General features: G+C 41.2%; 1 long non-coding RNA gene across 1 annotated transcript; it reads right to left on the bottom strand.

The window, feature by feature from the left end:
* Positions 1 to 2,854: 2,854 nt before the first annotated feature.
* Positions 2,855 to 3,469, bottom strand: LOC125292667. Its single transcript, XR_007193249.1, has 3 exons — positions 3,444 to 3,469; positions 3,247 to 3,353; positions 2,855 to 3,159 (listed from the first exon to the last, which is right to left on the bottom strand). It is a non-coding gene; the product is annotated as an uncharacterized LOC125292667 (long non-coding RNA).
* Positions 3,470 to 18,830: the final 15,361 nt, after the last annotated feature.

The following is an 18,830-nucleotide window of genomic DNA, read 5'->3' as shown; positions in this document are numbered from 1 at the left end:
CGTGAGGTAAGTCGAGCTATATGAAGTTATTATTTTGCCGTCACTTCGTCTGTTTATAACCCAGAAGGATGTACTTGGTATCAAATGATAGCTCTGTGTCTCCTCTTTCATCTGACATGTATGGCATACTGTATCTATGCGTCCACGGGTTCGCGAGTAATTCAAACGAGAGTAATGGGTGCGCAGGTGAATGCAGAGAAGTATAGACTGTAAATATGATGCAATTTGATTGAATTTCATGATTTTTTTTTTTATATATACTTTAACATACAGACAAGTGTTGTCTCGTTGGAAAGCCCCACTTCTGCTCTGTCACACAATAACAGTTTCATCTCGCTGCGATGAACAGTTGGAGCAATGTAACAGAGAAGAAAGGGTGTGTTTTTTGACGCACTTTGCGTCAATTGGGTTCTAAGGGTTAAAATCTCACGTACCCCCTGGAGTGTCTTCACGTACCCCCAGGGGTAGGCGTACCCCCATTTGAGAACCACTGGTTTAGAGTAGTATAAATTAAATATAAGTATGTGCAGTGTATTAGCAGTAACCTTATAAGAGCAGAATAAATATGGCTATGTAATATGAACTATGTATGAACAACATGTACAGATAATATGTGCAATGTAGTGGCAGTACCATTATAGTAGTAGTAAGAATATTTTATATATATATATATATATATATATATATATATATATATATATATATATATATATATATATATATATATATATAGTGTATTAACAGAATATATTACAGAAAAACTGAATAAATGTGGATATTTAGTATGAACCTTATAAACAGATATGTACAGCTATGTGCAGTGTGGGAACAGTACCATTGTACTGCAGAAACAGTTACATTATTATAATAGTATTAAAGGGGAGCTTGGCAACTATTTCAACGTAATAAACCCGTTTAGAAATCATTTGGATGGTTAAATGACCTGTTCCGTAAAAATGGTGACTTTCCCCGCTGCGCCTAGCGTCCCCAGGCGGAAAACCAACCTTGCAACATTGAGGCTACCGTCCCGGAAAGAGAAGAGAGAAACAAGAAACTCGTTTTAAATCGTGTTTCTTACCTTGCAACATCCACATAGTTCAACTATGTAGTTCAATAGTAAACAAATCGATGTGCTTCATCATTAACTTTTCCCACAGTTTGAAATAGCATAATGCACAATTTCTCCAGCAGAGGGGGAAATCCTGCCAAGTTTCCCTTTAAGAATAAGTGCAGGATGATGAGCAGAAGAATATGGCTATGTATAAGTGTAATTACATAATGTACATTTGTAAATAAATAGACACAATGGATGGGATAGGGTAGTGCAGTTGTGGGGGGGAGGGGGCTGGGGGATGTCCGCCTCCTTGTTGTCCCGGTCAAGCCATGGTCGTGGACACCTCAACAGGCACAGGCAAGGAGGCATCAGGCGGGGTGGGGGGTGATGGGGGCTTAGTTTGTTGGATGTCACTGGGATGTAGAGCTAGAGTACATAAAAGAATGGCTATACTGGCTATACCCCATGCCTAATGAGAATTATGGTGGAGGGGCTGTGCTATTGTGGGGCTGTTTTTATTCCCAAAGGCCTTGGGAACCTAATTAAGGTGCATGGACACCAAGAAATGGAAAATCTGAAGGAAATCTGTCAATCTCTGCCAGGACACTAAAAGTTAATCATGATTGGATCGTTCATCAGGTCAATGAACCAAAACAAACGTCCAGATCAAAATAAATATTGTTTGCTGAACACAAAATCAAGCTTCGGACATTGCCATCAGGCCCCTGATCTAAACTCCATAGGAAAACAGTTGGGTGATGTGGCCGTTGGGAGTGTAAAACCCAGTTGTACTATACCACAAGATGGTCTGACTACGCCACTCCCATTTATTGGACTGGGATGAGAGACCCAACTAGTACCGTAGACTAAAGATGTACCCCACGCTAGTACTATTCAAGTGAAGTAAACAATTGGAGGCTGATGTAGCAAAAGCAATGTAGACATAATTTATTTATGGTCTGCAGAGTTATTAACATAGGTGCTTCGTACAGGAACAACATTAATGGTAGTAACACATCATGGACACATACATGAGTTCTCGTAGACAAGCCTTCATAGGAGATATTTACACTAAATCTTGGGCCGGACCACAGTACTCAATGTTGACCGGAAATCCACATTTAGTTCATCATGAGCACAAGGCTCCAAAAGGATTCAGCACACCAAAGACAGCAACCAAGGCTACACCACATTAACCATAAAGTGCTTTGTTAGTACACACAAATAAATCTAAATCTCTAATCAAATCAAATAACTCTAAATCACACCACACAGTGGTCACCTTAATACATTGAGCACTGAGCTCCGCCCACTAGCTACGAGAACCCAAGCAATGGCCACTTAAATTTGAGAACAAGTAAAGTGCGTGAGTGCTACTATGATGATCAGCTAAAGCTATCCAGTATTGCACACTGCCCAAACACAACAATTTATCTCAATGGTAAAAGATTAATGACCGGAAGAGCTTGACATTAACCCTATAAGTTCATAGGCATGGTATCAATGAATGATAAAAACATACATAAGTTTCATACATGAGAAAACATTGGCTGGATGTCCAAACAAAGTAAACAAGACCTAAAAAGACAAAACATACACTTATTAATTTATCCACATAACACACACACTCATTCACCTTACTGATGATATACATTGAAAGAACTTAAACTTTCAAGCACTCACGAGAGACGGGGTTCATTCACAAAAGGCTTCTAATAACCTTGTGTGAACAGACACACACAGACGCCGGAGCGCACAGAAGCCAGTGCACACGTATGACGGGCGCCGCGGGACCTGGTATAACAACGGGCTACACATAGAATAAGGAGGAGTCTTTGCAAGGCCAAAGTCTAACAGTTAATTAGATAATCAGGCTAACAAATACCTACTTTGGCTAGGCCATCCGCCCAAGCACACGGCAGCAATTACAGTATATAAACACCCTGTAACACCAGCACAGTCTGTTGAAAAACATTTGATATTATATTCTCAGCGCGCAGAGCAGGGGGACCGTCTCAATGCTTTGTTGGTTATACGCACCTGGCCGCGAGAGTGAGAGAGAGTTCCCAGCGGATATCGAGATTCGTTCTAGTTACACGCCCATTCTACAACATAGATCATAATAAAAATCACAACACTGCATATCTCAAGGCTCACATCAAAACCACACTCTTTAAGGGAAGCATACCTACCGGCGTTAAACCCAGAGACGCTTCCGTGATTTTATTACTGGTGACTGTACACAAACCCTTCAACATTCGGAACGCCAGCACACTGGCCACCAACACTCATCTGTAATCTACAAGAACGAACAGATTTGTGCCATAACCCATGATGAGGCAGCTAATGCTGGCCTAGTACAACAGCGTGCCAAACAATTCAAACTTACCGCGGTTCCACTCCGCTCCGTTTCCCTGGCTAAGCAGCTGACTGAAAACACAAGAACCCGCCCTTATGGACACCTCAGCCTTTAAGCCCTTGCTACTCGCTCCTGGGTCCTAAAGTCCCACTGGCTACAGTGAGTCAAAGAGGAGAATGCACAAGTGTGGACCTAGGAATCTGGACGATCTGGGGAGATTTTGGTCTTAAATCCCTTGCTTTGTATTCTCTTACTTTATGGGCTGTCATAGGAGAATATTACAAGCTGTTTTATTGGCAAAGGGATGCTTAAGAAGGTATTACAAGCAGGGGTGCCAATAATTGTAAGCAACGTGTTTTTGTTAAAAATATTTATTTATTTATGAGATTTTCCTTTTCCTCAAAATAAATTTGCTTCCCTTCAATATTGTATTTTTCCTTTTTTTTCATGGTGAGATTACAATAAATCACCAACAGATTATTTTTTATACCAGATTTTAGTCAACTTTAGCAGAGGTGCCAATAATTCTGGAGGGTACTGTATCTAGTTGTATTACCATTATTTCTGAGAATTGCTTCACATCTGTGTTGCATAGAGTCGACCAACTACTGGCACCTGTGAACATGAATTCCAGCCCAGGACGATTGAACTACATTCCACAATTCCACTGCATTTCTGGGTTTTGCCTCAGAAACAGCATTTTTGATGTCACTCCATAAGTTTTCTATAGGATTGAGGTCTGGGGATCGGACTGGCCACTCCATAATGTCAATCTTGTTAGTCTGGAACCAAGACTTTGCTCACTTACTGGTGTCATTTTGTTGGTGTTTTGGGTCATTGTCTTGTTGAAAACATGACCTCTTCAAATATTTTGATGTATTGAAACTGATCCATGATCTCTGGTGTGCAATTAATAGGTCCAACACCACAGTATCAGTATGAAAAACATCCCTATAACATGTATTGTGCACCACCATACTTTACTGTCTTCACAGTGTACTGTGGCTTGAATTCAGTGCACGGGGGCTGCAGACAGTTTGTCCAACGACCCACATGCACGTCCCCGAGACTGAGGGAACGTACTTCTAGTGGTCACCTCAACATTATGCACGCGACATTTATATTTCGCCGATGGTAAAAAATAAATAAAAAAAAACATGCAATGTAACTAGGCCTACCCGTTATTACCTCCTGTAGGCTTCATTCTTCATTAGGAGTTTAAGTAGACATGGACCTTTATACCGGGCTAGATGTAATACTTTCACATCTAGGCTACGGTGTCTTTTTCATAATAAGACTTTTTTAATGGGCATATCCTGTAGCCTATTGTTCAAAACATTTTGTTTCAAAATTCAAAACAAACTAATAATAGCCTAAAATGCAGTAAATGAATTGCAATGCATGCTGGGAAGCAAACCTCAACATGAAATAAAGTACATGAAATATAACTAGAATGCATTGAAGATATGTAAAAATATGTAAGCCTATCTTCCTGGAACATTTCAGATAAAAAATGTATTGTTTTCTCTAGGCTATGAATGCTCTTTGTAGCCAACGTTAAGCTGAAAGAAATAGATTCCAGATGTTTCTATTCCATATCATTTTCTATTCATAAACAGTAAGGCCAGAGATCTTCTGCTCCTCGTCAGAAATCTCATCGGATATGTGCACTCTTCTTTGCTGTTTCCACAAGGAGCTGCTGTGACTTTGGGGACAGCAATGCTTGAAACTTTTAAATGCGTCAAACAAATTTGTCGGGCTTACACTACTGAGAATTCCTATTTCACCTAACTTGGTCATTACAAGTAAAGTATACTGTATGTTTATTAAACACAACACGTGTATTGAAATTGTTCTAATGTTACAATTCAGCTAATATAACATTTCCCACAGTGCATTTCTATGCCACAGCCCCAGCCTACTATCTAAAGGGATCACCTATTAATCCTTACAGAAATTCAATCTTAAAATACAATATTTAACAAAGTGACAGTGACACTAAAGGCTAAATGGGCAGCTGTGGCAGCCGTGGCCCAAGTGGTAGCACTCTGGACTTGTAACCGGAGGGTTGCCAGTTCGAGCCCCGACCAGTGGGCTGTGGCTGAAGGGCCCTTGAGCAAGGCACTTAACCCCTCACTGCTCCCCGAGTGCCGCCGTTGAAGCAGGCAGCTCACTGCGCCGGGATTAGTGTGTGCTTCACCTCACTGTGTGTTCACTGTGTGCTGTTTGTGTTTCACTAATTCACGGATTGGGTTAAATGCAGAGACCAAATTTCCCTCACGGGATCAAAAAAGTACATATACTTATACTTATACTAAATATACTGTTGTTGTATAACATATGTGTCATTTATGTTGATGCATATACCATCAAGTAGAGGACTATCCAAAACACCCTAATCCTGTGAGTAGAACAAATAACAGAGTTGCAGACAGTGTAGCTCTGTAGCCAGCAGCTATACCAAGACACAACCTGTTTCTGCTAAGTTACTGAGACTATGTAGGTGCGGGCTTGGTTGGTACTTCAATGGGAGCCTGATCTATTTACAGCGGGGAAAATAAGTATTGAAGACGTCAACATTTTTTTCAGTAAGTATACTGTACTTCCAGTGAGGCTATTTGCATGACATTTTCACCAGACATTAGTATTATCTTAGGTAATCCACACATATAAAAAAATCCAAACATTAATGTCCATAAGTAGAGTTATGAGTAAAAAAGTGGAATGGCACAGGAAAAAGTATTGAACATGCTAAGAAAAAGCAGTACACAAAGGCAAGGAATGGCAAGGAACGAGCTGGAATCTATACATAGTTAGAGAGTAATTATCCCTCCTATCTGTGCAAATTAATATAAGATGGATTAGTACATATTAATGAGCTATAAAAAGGGTTTTCGTTACCAAGGTGTCACACAAGAAACATTTCATAATGTTAAAGCAAAGCAAAGAGCTTTTCCAAGACCTTTGCAACATTATTGTTGCAAAACATATAAATGGAACTGGTTACAGATGCATTTCAAACCTTCGGAATCATCCAGTAAGCAGTATTATCTGCAAGTGGAAGGAACATCACTGCATCATCAATCGGCCATGCAAAGGATCTCCTCACAAGATTTCTGACCAGGAAGTCAGAAGGATAGTCAGAAGTGTAGCCTAAGAGCCAAGGACCACTCGGAGAAAGCTCCAAAAAGACTTGGAGGCAGCAGGTTCAATTGTTACAGATAAAATCATAGGTAATGCACTCCACGGCCTGCACGCTCACCCCACGTGATTCTATTACTGAAGAAAAACATGTTGAAGCTCGTTTAAAGTTTGCTACACAACATTTGGACCAGCCTATGAAATACTGAGAATGTATTCTGGTCAGGCGAGAGCAACATTTAACTTTTTGGATGTCATATTACACACCATATTTGGAGGAGAAATGGCACTGTGCATCACAATAAAAATACCATACCAACAGTGAGGTTTGGAGGTGGAGGCATCAAGGTGTGGGGCTGTTTTTCATCTCATGGTACTGGCAGACTTCATACAGTTGAAGGAATGATGAATGGAGCCATTTTTTCTGGGAGAATCTTGTCATCCACCAGGACAATGATGAGGATGAGACATGGCTAGAGACATGGCTATAGACCTTCCAGCAGGACAATGATCGAATGCATTCAGCAAAGGAAACTCTCAATTGGTTTCAGAGAAAGGAAATCAAGGCCCTGACTTAAATCCACCAGCTACCTGCCTGCAGCCTACTTCCAAAACTCCAAAGCTGCTTGCTGCCTGATTTGGTTCCGAGGACACAAGTTCAGTGTATCAACACTCAATAACAGTTTATGTGATGTGTTAATCAATTAAATTCCCAACAATTTCACAACAGCTAGTTCTGCAGTAGGCCATTCAACTAGCCTGCTTGCTTACGGGATTCAGGCTGCGCACTGCGCAGTCAGCACCCGCTGCCTTATTTGGGTTTTGGGTTGCCAGGTTTTAACCCTATGACAAAACGGTTGAAATTGAAAGTAAGTGATTGTGTATGTGTAGGGTGTATTTCATACACAATCTGGCAACCCGGGAGATGTCAGACTAATAGAAAAAATCAATGATTGTTTGATGAAGTTTGAAGGCCATGCAAATTACGGGAGTTTTCCGGGAGAAATAACAAAACGGGAGGGTGCCGGGAGATGACCTTGAAATACATGAGAACCCGGGAAAAACGGGAGTGTTGACAGGTATGAGTTACAACTAACCCCGCTGGGTCACGTTTGTTATAAGATAAGCTAGCTCCTGCTATGAGTTGGCTACATGTTTCAAAATGGTGTTCATTTTTAGCCTACAAGACGGTTATTAAGATGATACAAGATTGGAGTCAGTGAGCTGCACCCACAACTCAGTAATGGAAAGACAAGTAAGGCCTACCACCTAGACATTTACGTTGTCTTCAAAAGGCGTTTTGCTGCAGATCTACGGAAACACATCCATACGGAATACGGACATTTGTGGAACACCGTCTCATAGTAATGTGATTAACTGACCAATAGCATGCCTCGATCAACCCCCTGCAACTAGGGAAATAGTCTGTGTTACATTTAACCACGCGTGTACTTTGTGGAAACACAATAAGCATGGACACCAGGCGCGCCTGCAGGTGTACGTCCGTACGCACTGTGTGTACCATCAGGCTACTCAACAAGAGAACATTTCCTGTGTGTGTGTGTTTGGCCCACCATACCTTCCCAACTATGGACAGTATCCCATTAGCTGCATGCCATCAGGCTACAATTTACAATTTTCTATTTAAGTTAGTGAACAACGTTATCAAAATGAACGCGCACACATTTTGTTTGAGCAGGAGAGAGAGAATACGCACGCAGGCACGCAACTAGGCTACTTGTTTTCTTTTACTCGGCTATCTATATTATCAGCACACAATGTTGAGCTAATTTACTAACTCAATACTCATCATGGATATCACAAGTTTGAACAACGAAAACAGAAAGAATGGATGCAGCAAAGCTAGGAGTTACAGCCTCTACACACAGTTGCATTCCGTCAACGTATGCCAGTGGGCGTTCCCGACGGTAGCTATGCAAATGACTTGAAGTATAACCATAATTTGATTGGTTGGTGCCGTCCGTCGATTGGCTTGATTGGCCAGTGTCGTCTGTCGGTGCAGCAACAGCTGAACTTCTCAAAGTGAGCGACGGGAGAAACGCGACGCAACGGACCCACAATTCAGTTCGGCAACGGATGACGTGAGCCCATGTAAAGCCCATGTGAATGGGATGCGTCTCCAGCACTGCAACGCACGCAGCTGTGTGTAGGAGCCGTTATTCCAGATGGGCAAGAACAAGGTAGGCAATTGCGTGTCAGAACGTTAGACTGCATTAGACAGCTGTTTAAAGCCAGACGTCACGGTAAGCTAGAACAAAACTAAAGGTAACTTTAGCCTGTATAGGGCTGTATCAAGTTGTCTAAATGAATAGGTCATTGAAGACGTTGTTGTTGTATTATTGCATGTGAATGTTGCTATGCTATGTAAACCGGGAAACGGACAAATATTGTCCACGCGTGAATTTTTTTTTTGCCGGGGGGAGGGGGGGATGGGTGTGCGTACCATAGCATTAATTCCTGCAGGCGCCCCTGATGGACACTAAATAACTGCATTAGCAGGCCTACTTGAAATAAGTTACTCCTCTAGTAAATAGTATTCACATGAAATAAAACAATAGGCCTATATTGAGACCATTCAACAAAGCACACTGGGTAATAACAAATTCAACGCATGAACTGGTTGCTATCGACTCGTCTATAGGCTTCCTCAGTCATTGTAAAGCTGCCAAAGCTGAACATTATCCAAAACTCCATTTCTTAGACAAGCGTCAATTTGGGAGCTTGCATGCTACCACTCCTTCCTTCTCAAATTACTTGAAAATGCTGTTTGCGCAATTTCACAAATAATAACAGGGACCGAAACATACCTAACATGCCAAAGCTAGAGATGGCAGGAACAAGGTTAATTAAATGCTTGTCAAAACGTTAGGAGCTGGATGTGTGGATGAATGAAGCACAAAGTATACTTCACTATGTTAAGCATCCACACTGTTTAAAGTTAGGCTACACGGTAAACTAAAAGTAAACCAAAGGTAAATTTAGCCTTTTTAGGGCTGTATAAAGTTGACCAAATGAATGCTGTTAGGCGTGAATAAAATAGGCTACTTTGTTGCTCCAACCCTTCCAACAGGGACGAATGTTGACATTTTCCCGTATTTTGGGTGAGAAACCCGGGAAATCTCCCTTATTTTCAATGTTCAATGTTGATAGCTCTGGAACGAAAGAGAACGTTAGCCTATATGGCGACAGAAATCAACAATCAAACAAGCCACTCTCTGATTTTTTGCTGTTTTCATGAATACAAAAGTTGGGTGACCCCCCTCCTAGACAAAAAAAAGTTAGGTGGGTGGCCCCCCTCCTAGACAAAAAAAGTTGGGTGACCCTCCCCTCAACAAAGAATAAAAAGACATGACCCTCCCCTAGTATCCTCAGGTAGACCCTTCAATAAATAACGAACAGTCCCTTTAGTACTTAAGACATTTCAGTAGGCGTGTTCAATACTTTTTACCTGTGGCTTTCCTCTTTTTACTCATAACTCTACTTATGGACATTGATGTTTGGATTTTTTTTAATATGTGTGGATTATCTAAGTTAATACTAATGTCTGGAGAAAATTTCATGTGAATAGCCTCACTGGAAGTATACTTAGGCCTACTGAAAAAAATGTTGACGTGTTCAATACTTATTTTCCCCGCTGTATACCAGAGATTTTCTTAAAATGAAGTGAATACCCTTTAGAAAAAGGTCAACTGGGGTAAAACTCCCCCTGCTACCCTGATTTGTATAGCTCACAGCATTTTAATTTACATGTTAAAGCCTCCCCTAGAATTGGGGGAGAGGGTCATGGGGGGACAACTGCAAAGCAAGGCCCACGTCAATTTCCGACAATTCACAGCAGTTTTCAGTGTTGCCTGCAAATTGCTGTGTGCAGTCCTAAACCTGAACTTCCACAACAAGCTTACTGATGAAAATCCCACTTTTCATGCAGTGGAGACCTCCTTGGAAATGAAGTTGCTGCTGGAAGTGGTAATAGTGGCTAGCCAGTAAATAGTACTCTTCTCTCTGGTCAAAAATCCTAATGCTTCCATGAAATTATGGGGAAACTGAACTGCAATCCTTTGAATGCAATGTCAAACAAAAGCCACTGCGAGCATTAAATATTAGATTAGATTCCCTGGACTCCTGGCTAAATTCTCAATTTGGCTCACTCAATCTGGTCCCCTAATCCAGTGGTTCTCAAATGGGGGTACGCCTACCCCTGGGCGTACGTGAAGACACTCCTGGGGGTACGTGAAGACACTCCAGGGGGTATGTGAGATGTTAACCCTTAGAACCCGATTGACGCAAAGTGCTTCAAAAAACACACCCTTTCTTCTCTGTTACATTGCTCCAACTGTTCATTGCAGCGAGATGAAACAGTTATTGCGTGACAGAGCAGAAGTATAGGTAGTAGTATAGGCCTAGAAGTATAGGCCTAAGGTTTTCAAAAATCCATGGATACAAGTTTTTATAGTAGTTATCCATAAAATCCAAAATGGCCCCCGCCAAAAAGAAAAAAGGTTATATCTCAGCTTCCTTTAGTCTTAAATTGTTGTATAATGTATTTTCTCTACTTTGTTTGATACAAGGAATCCAATTTTGATATGTTCTTCTTATTTTAAGTCCATTTCCATTTTAAATCTAGTATCATAGTCATATTTAGCTCATAAACTGTCAATATCTCTGAAAAAGTCACATTGAAATATTACTCAGGTCCCTAGACCCATATTTTACCTCCAAGGTTTGCTTTTTCTTTGTTGATTGGACAGGTCACTATCACTATAGTGTCAAAAATCACATGTTGTGACCAAAAGGACCATTGTTGAGGCCTTAAATAAACACAAATTCATAACTATGCCACAGTGAAAAGTTACAGTACATGGCTAACATAGGCTTTTCACCATGTTAAGGATCAATATTACATTTTAGTCAAATAACACAAAACAATTCTTACTTAAACCAGAGACTTTCTAATGAGGAGACACAGTACTCAAAAAATCCTCCATAGAAATGCATGAGCTTAGTTTGTAACGGCAATATGGCAGTTGTCTACGCAAATCACACCCTTTCCGCGGCAAAATGTTGACATGTGAACAGGGCTCCGAACCGGTTCAAGGAACGAAAACGAAAACCGAAAATGAACGGAATTTTACGGAATTTTACGAGGAGCGGAAACGGAAACAAAAACAAAATGGTCTTCAACTGTTCTGGACCAGAAACGTTATTCTGAAATCCACAAAACCGGTTAATAACGTTTTTTTTTCGTTCTCTATATAACAGCCTAATAATTTGATTTCTGCAGTTTGAAAAAAAAAAAAAGCGAATAAATGGACCTTTGGTCCAAATGTGTATATTTTGTCTTGCTGTTGTAATGTAACCTATCCGTCTGCCACTTCGGATCTTAGGCCAGCTCAGTGGCGTAGGCTACTGAAACTGATTTGGAAATTGTTTGTAGCCTATGCGTAATAGCCTATTTTGCCTGTCCACGCCTTGTCGTTTTAAAGTCGAGATTTGAAATGTTTGCGCAATTATAGCCTATTCTATGTAGAAGAGTTAAACGGAAATTTGAGATAGGCCTTGTCAGCAACAGACAGGTTCGCTTTTATAAACAGGGTTGGAATTATAGCGCAAGCCTTTGAAGATCTCCATATGGATAAAACTTAGGCTATAACCAGGTAAGGAGTTTAGCACGATCCAGAAATATTTTTGATAAGAAATTATTTATAGGCATAGGTTAGGCCTACAGTAAGTCTGTAGGCTATGGGATGGATAGCCCATCTGAATGTTTTGGATGCCGCCTGTGATTTATTATTTTTGGGCATAGCTACGGTATAGGCTAAATCAAGGGGAAATAATGAGTAGCCTACGCCTATTCTCAGGTAAAGTCCACAAAAATAGACTTGATAGGCCCGCCAAACACTGCCGGAACTTTAAGAACGAACGATATTTTGCGTTCCGAACCGGTTCAGGACCGATATGTTGGTGGCGGAACGCATGCAAGAACGAAAACGTTAAACATAGGCCTACCTGAACCGTTCGGAACGGAACGTTTGAAAAATAATTTTGCTCACTGCTGGAGCAAGATTGGTGTCGTGAAGCCTTGCGCATGTGCATTTCTGCCGAAATGGATGCCTGATGAGTGCCCAAAAAACGTTGCAATATGGCCGCCGAGTGGAGGGACTTGCCTAAAAGGACTTTGCTTAAACATCATGTATTTATTCAAAGATTTTTTGGTTTCACTCTTCATCATTATTAGTACAGCCTCCCTCACACTTGCACAATGTGGTACAGCAAAGTCCAGCTCGCAGGGGCTGATGCACTGAACTGAACATCGCGAGACTTTGGGTGAGATCCAAAATGGCAGCGCACTGAACACTGACGCTTGTAAACAGAAATACAAAACTTTATTTTTCTTCTACTAAAAACAACCACTACCTCTCTACAACTCTCATCAAAAACCGGATTATATTCTCCACCTTTTCCAACGGCAACCTCTTCATTCTGGACGTTATGTCATCTGAACCCAGCAAGAAACGCACTCGTGACTACTCAACAGAGACTGAACCAGAATCACCTACCGCTTGCACTACTTCTACATCCATCGAGGTCAGTTTACTACAATCCATAAACAACAAACTTGCAATACTGGAACATCTGCACGCAGATATTAAGAACTTAAAAGCCAGCCTCGAATTTTCCCAATCACAGATCGACACACTCGCATTAGAAAACCGTGAACTCAAAGGAAATATCACAAACTTATCCGACCATGTTAATCAACTCACCAGCGAAAATCGGATCATGAAAGAAACAATCCTAGACCTCCAGTGCCGCAGCATGCGCGATAACCTCATTTTTTCCGGAATTCCCCTGCCAACTTCTAAAGATACACCCGACGACCCAGAGAAAGCAGTTAAAGAATTCTTGCAGTCATCTCTCAAACTACCGCCAGAAACAGTTGACAAGATTACCTTCCACCGTGTACACCGTCTCACTTCCAAAGACAATAAAAACCCTCCTCCACTATCGCCAAGTTCGAACACTTCAAACACAAAGAACTCATCAAAAGCAAAGGGAAAGAACTGAAAGGCACTTCATTCGGACTAAACGACCAATTCCCACAAGTAATACAGGAAAGAAGAAGAGCCCTCTTGCCCATAATGAAACAACTCAGGCAAGAGGGCAAACGAGCAGCACTGTCAGTCGATAAACTGTATGTCAATGGAACTCTGTATCGCAACCCCAATATCACCACCTGGCTATAGCACATCATACCTCATGCCAACATTCATCTTGATTATAACATTGTCACCCTCAACTCTCTCTAACCCACTGCCTACTGATGCTTGATCACCTCTCTCTTCTCTCTTCTTATGTTTCATTCCTTTTGCTCCCCTACCCACCCATTCTCTTTTGCTCTCTCAATGTTTAATGTTATTCATGGTGTTTTGTCTATACATGTTTGCTTGTGTGTCCTGTCTGTTTTTGTTTATTATGTCTATAGGCTAAAGTCAAATTATGATCTGTATGTTTTCAATGCTAAACAGGAAATGTTCATGCTGTCAGAGAGGCTCAAAATCTTAAATCATTTGGATAGTTTAAAAGCTGACATATGTCTCCTACAAGAAACTCATCTCTCAGAATTAGACTACACCCGCATCAAATCAAGACAATTCAATCACATTTTCTCATCTCATTACAATACAAAACAAAGGGGAGTTTGCATTCTGATTAACAAAAGAATCTCATTCATCCATAACGCCACCATCACAGACCCAGAAGGACGTTTTGTCATCATAAACATCTCAATTCACAATACCCCTGTAACAATTGTTAATGTTTATGGCCCTAATACAGACAAACCAGTTTTCTTTCAGAACCTCTTCACCTCCATCTCAACTCTATCTGGCTGTCCCATCATAATTGCAGGCGACTTTAATACAGTGTTAGACCCCACATTTGACAGATCTGATCACTCTAAAAGCAAACGAATCTGGCAATCCACAAAAACAATAAAACAGTTCATGAGCCATTCTGGCCTTGGCGATTGTTGGCGGCTTCAGCACCCAGACTCCAAATGCTACTCTTTTTCTCTCTGGTCCACCACTCCTATTCCCGTGATTGATTATTTTCTAACCAGCAACTCTATAATGAAAAATATCTCTGATTCAACTATTCATCCCATAGTCATTAGCGATCATGCCCCAGTTACAATTAAATGGAACATAACGAACCAACAGCCACCAATTAGCAAATGGCGCTTTTTAATACATCCCTCTTACAAGACCCAAATTTCATCAGTTTTGTTGGGAGAGAGGGGCATTCTTTCTAGAAATGAACGGCTCCCCTGAATCATCTCCTTCCCTTCTGTGGGATACAGGAAAAGCAGTACTCAGAGGAAGAATCATCTCATATTCAGTATACAAATAAAAGAAGGAAAAAAAAACAGGAAGTAGAACTCAACAATAAAATTAAACAGTTAGAAGAAACCAATGCAAGCAACCCAACTGAAGAAACACAGGCAAAACTTAGGAAACATAAATTCAAACTCAATGAAATACTCAATAAACACATTCAATTTATGATTCACCGTCTAAGGCAGGAAAACTTCCACCATAGCAATAAATCAGGTAAATACTTAGCAAATCAAATCCAACGTAACAAAGAAAAAAAATCAACAATCCCGGTCATAAAGAACTCAGCAGGGAAGCTAACCAGCTCACCTGAAGAAATAAATCATGTTTTTTACCAGTTTTACAATAAACTATATTCTTCAGAAATAAACCCCAACCAGGAATTCATAGACTCTTTCCTAAACAGCATCGAATTACCAAAACTCAATGAGACCGAAATAAAAAACCTAGAATCACCTATAACTCAACAAGAACTGTTTGATGCCCTGAAACAGATGCCCGATAATAAAGCACCAGGTCCGGATGGCTTTCCTGCTGAGTTCTACAAACAATTTTGGACCATCTTAGCTCCACTTTTCATCAGAATGATTAATGAATCAAAACAGAAAGGACGTCTTCCAACTAGTTCCACCACAGCCTCAATTTCACTGCTCCTCAAGCCCAATAAGGACCCAACATTGCCATCCAGCTACCGACCAATTTCTCTCCTCAATGTGGACAATAAGATAATCGCAAAAATGCTAGCACACAGATTAGCAGAGGTCACCCCATCCATTATCCACCCAGACCAAACAGGCTTCATTAAAGGTAGAATTTCATCCACCAACACCCGCAGAGACTGTTAAATATAATGTATCACTCTACAAAATTTCAAGATAATACCATCATAGCAACTCTGGGCGAGAAAAAGCTTTTGATAGGGTGAACTGGAATTTCCTGTTTTCCACATTAGGGAGGTTTGGCTTCGGGAGTCGTTCATTAACTGGATTAAACTTCTATATACCTCTCCTTCAGCCACAGTAATCACCAATGGACTAACATCACAAAGTTTCACTCTTCACGGGGAACTAGACAGGGGTGCCCACTCTCCCCTCACTATTTACAATCTTCATTGAACCCCTAGCAGCTGCCATCCGTCAGAACCCCCTCATCAAAGGTGTCCAGACTCCATATATGCATCACAAAATCAGCCTTTATGCTGACGACATTCTTCTCTTTCTTCAAGACCCCACAACATCAGTAGAAGAAACCATCAAACTCATTGACACATTCTCTAAAATTTCTGAATACTCAATCAATTGGAATAAATCTGCAGTTCTCCCATTACATCCCAACAGCTGGGATGTGACAGCCAACTCTTCACCTATCCCACTCTGCACTAACTATATCACTTACTTAGGGATAAAAGTCTCCCCAGGCTGTCAGACTTATTTAGCCTAAATTATTCCCTCTACTCACTTCAATAGATGATGACCTTCAACGCTGGAAGAACCTCCCATTATCCATCATGGGCAGAATCTCAGTAATCAAAATGACAATACTGCCCAAAATAAACTATCTATTCTCTATGATTCCAACCCAGCCCACCACCCTCTGGTTTAAGTCTCTCGATTCATTAATCACTAAATTCTACTGGAAAGATAAGACCCCAAGGATCAAACTCGCCACTCTCCAAAAACCAAAAGCAATGGGAGGACTAGAGGCCCCACACTTCCAGCACTATGCCCTGGCCAACCAGCTCCACTTCATCCACAAATGGCTACACCCCACCCCCTCAGACAACACCTGGTTAGACCTAGAACAAACAATCTGTAAAGAAATTAAAATCTCAGATCTCCCTTTCTGCAGTCAGTCGGTCAAAAACATCCATCCTTCAAAGCCCCAACAATTTCAGCTACTCTGACAGCCTGGTGGAGATTCTACCACATCACTGATTCACCTATAGCACCATCAATTCGCGACCCCGATTTGGAATAACCCAGATTTCACCGTCAATAAAAAACACTTAACTTTCACACATGGATGGGAAAGGGCATCACTCACCTTCAACACATTCTTCAAGACAATAATCTGGCCTCATTTTCCTGTTTGGTCCAGAAGCACGCATCGAGTAAACACTTCTTACAATACCTGCAAATTAAATCATCTATCCTAGGAAAAATTAACATCCAGACAGCTAACCTTGACATTCCCCACCAATCTCAGAGCTGCTTAATATTCCCTCTCCCAAAAAATACTCTCCCAAATTTACAAAATTATATCTCGTTCAGAAAAAACAATTGGCCTGCCATATCACAAATGGGAATCAGACTTATCAATTACTCCCGTGCCGACTTCTGGACCAAAATGTGCAAAACATCTACCTCATGACAAAGAATAGTAATCTACAACTAATACAATACAAGGTTCTTCACAGATTCCACTTCACTGCACATAAATTGGCTAAAATGGGGTTTGGCTCGGATCTTTGCACTCACTGCACACAAAATAACCCAGATACATACATTCATGCGGTTTGGCATTGCACTCCAATCAACCACTTCTGGGTGAGTGTCACAAAATCTCTCTCCATCTTTGGCTGTCACATCCCAGCATCCCTTCCTTATGCATACTTGGTGATACATCCACAGTCAATTTAAGCAACTCCTGCAATAAAACACTGCTGGTAGCGCTGACTATCGCCAAGAAAACAATCCTCATGAACTGGAAATCTAAGAAAAAAGCTCACATCACTCATTGGAAAAACTTGTTAACAGACTATATATCATTAGAAAACCTATCAACTACAAACTTAATCAATACTCAGGATACAACCTCTCCTTGGTACCCCTTTATCACCTACTTACAGTCCTGACCCTCTTTGCCTGAGTTCCATCTCCACACGATCATAACACACTTCATCAACAGATACACATATCATCGAACACTAGGCAGGGGAGGGTAGCTGGAACTATTATTGTTGTTATTATTATTATTATTATTATTATTATTATTATAATTATTATTAGTAATATAAATAGCATCCCCTTCTTTCCCTCCCCCTTTTATTTACATTCTCTGATAACTTTACTAATTTCACTCTTTCTCTCTGCCTCTCCCATCGTTATTCTGCGGGGCCCCATTGGATGGCTTGGGAGACTCTCGGTCCTGGCCATGGTCGCTGTGTGGTTTTGGCATTGGTTGGGTCCTGTGGGTTATCTATTGGCCCTGGGCCCCGGTGTGCACACCCTCCTCATGCGGCTCATGCACACGCCTTGTCCTGGAAGCACACAGCACGCTTTACTCTCTTTTAATCGCACTACATGTTAGGTGACATACATAAACAAAAACTACAAAACAGGCTAGGGTAAGAGTGGAGTGCAGGTAGATGCCTCATCAGGTGTCTATCTGCATGCCTCACTTATTTTAATGCACACATTGAGGAGGCATACATCTTACACAGGGTCAGTGTGGTGTGCATGGGGAAATCCTGACAGATATTCACCATGCATGCCCACTTCTTTTAATGCTCTAGATAGACCCCTCAACCTAGCCATTCACATACTGTACATATTTAGGTCAAGAGTGGCGTGTTGGGTGAAGGTCTGGGGGCGAGGTGTGGTTGGTCGTGGTAGTGGGGGATGTGTGCATATGCTGGGGGCCTGGGGCGATGGGTGGCACACAGGTCCTCCCCTCTGTCAGCTCGTCGCAGTATAACTGCAGGGGCTGGGTGGAACTGTGGCCATTAATGGGTGCCCAGGTTGGCAATCAGTCAGGCAATCAACCAGGCAATCAGTTATTCCTATTATTATACTTATCATTAATAGAATAATTACAACTCCTCTCCTCTGAAACCCTCCCTCTCTATGTTCCAGCTTCTCTC

This window comes from Alosa alosa, chromosome 3, assembly GCF_017589495.1.
Source record: "Alosa alosa isolate M-15738 ecotype Scorff River chromosome 3, AALO_Geno_1.1, whole genome shotgun sequence".
NCBI lineage: Eukaryota > Metazoa > Chordata > Actinopteri > Clupeiformes > Clupeidae > Alosa > Alosa alosa.
Note: the sequence above shows the minus strand (reverse complement) of the source record. Positions and strands in the feature narration are given on the sequence as shown.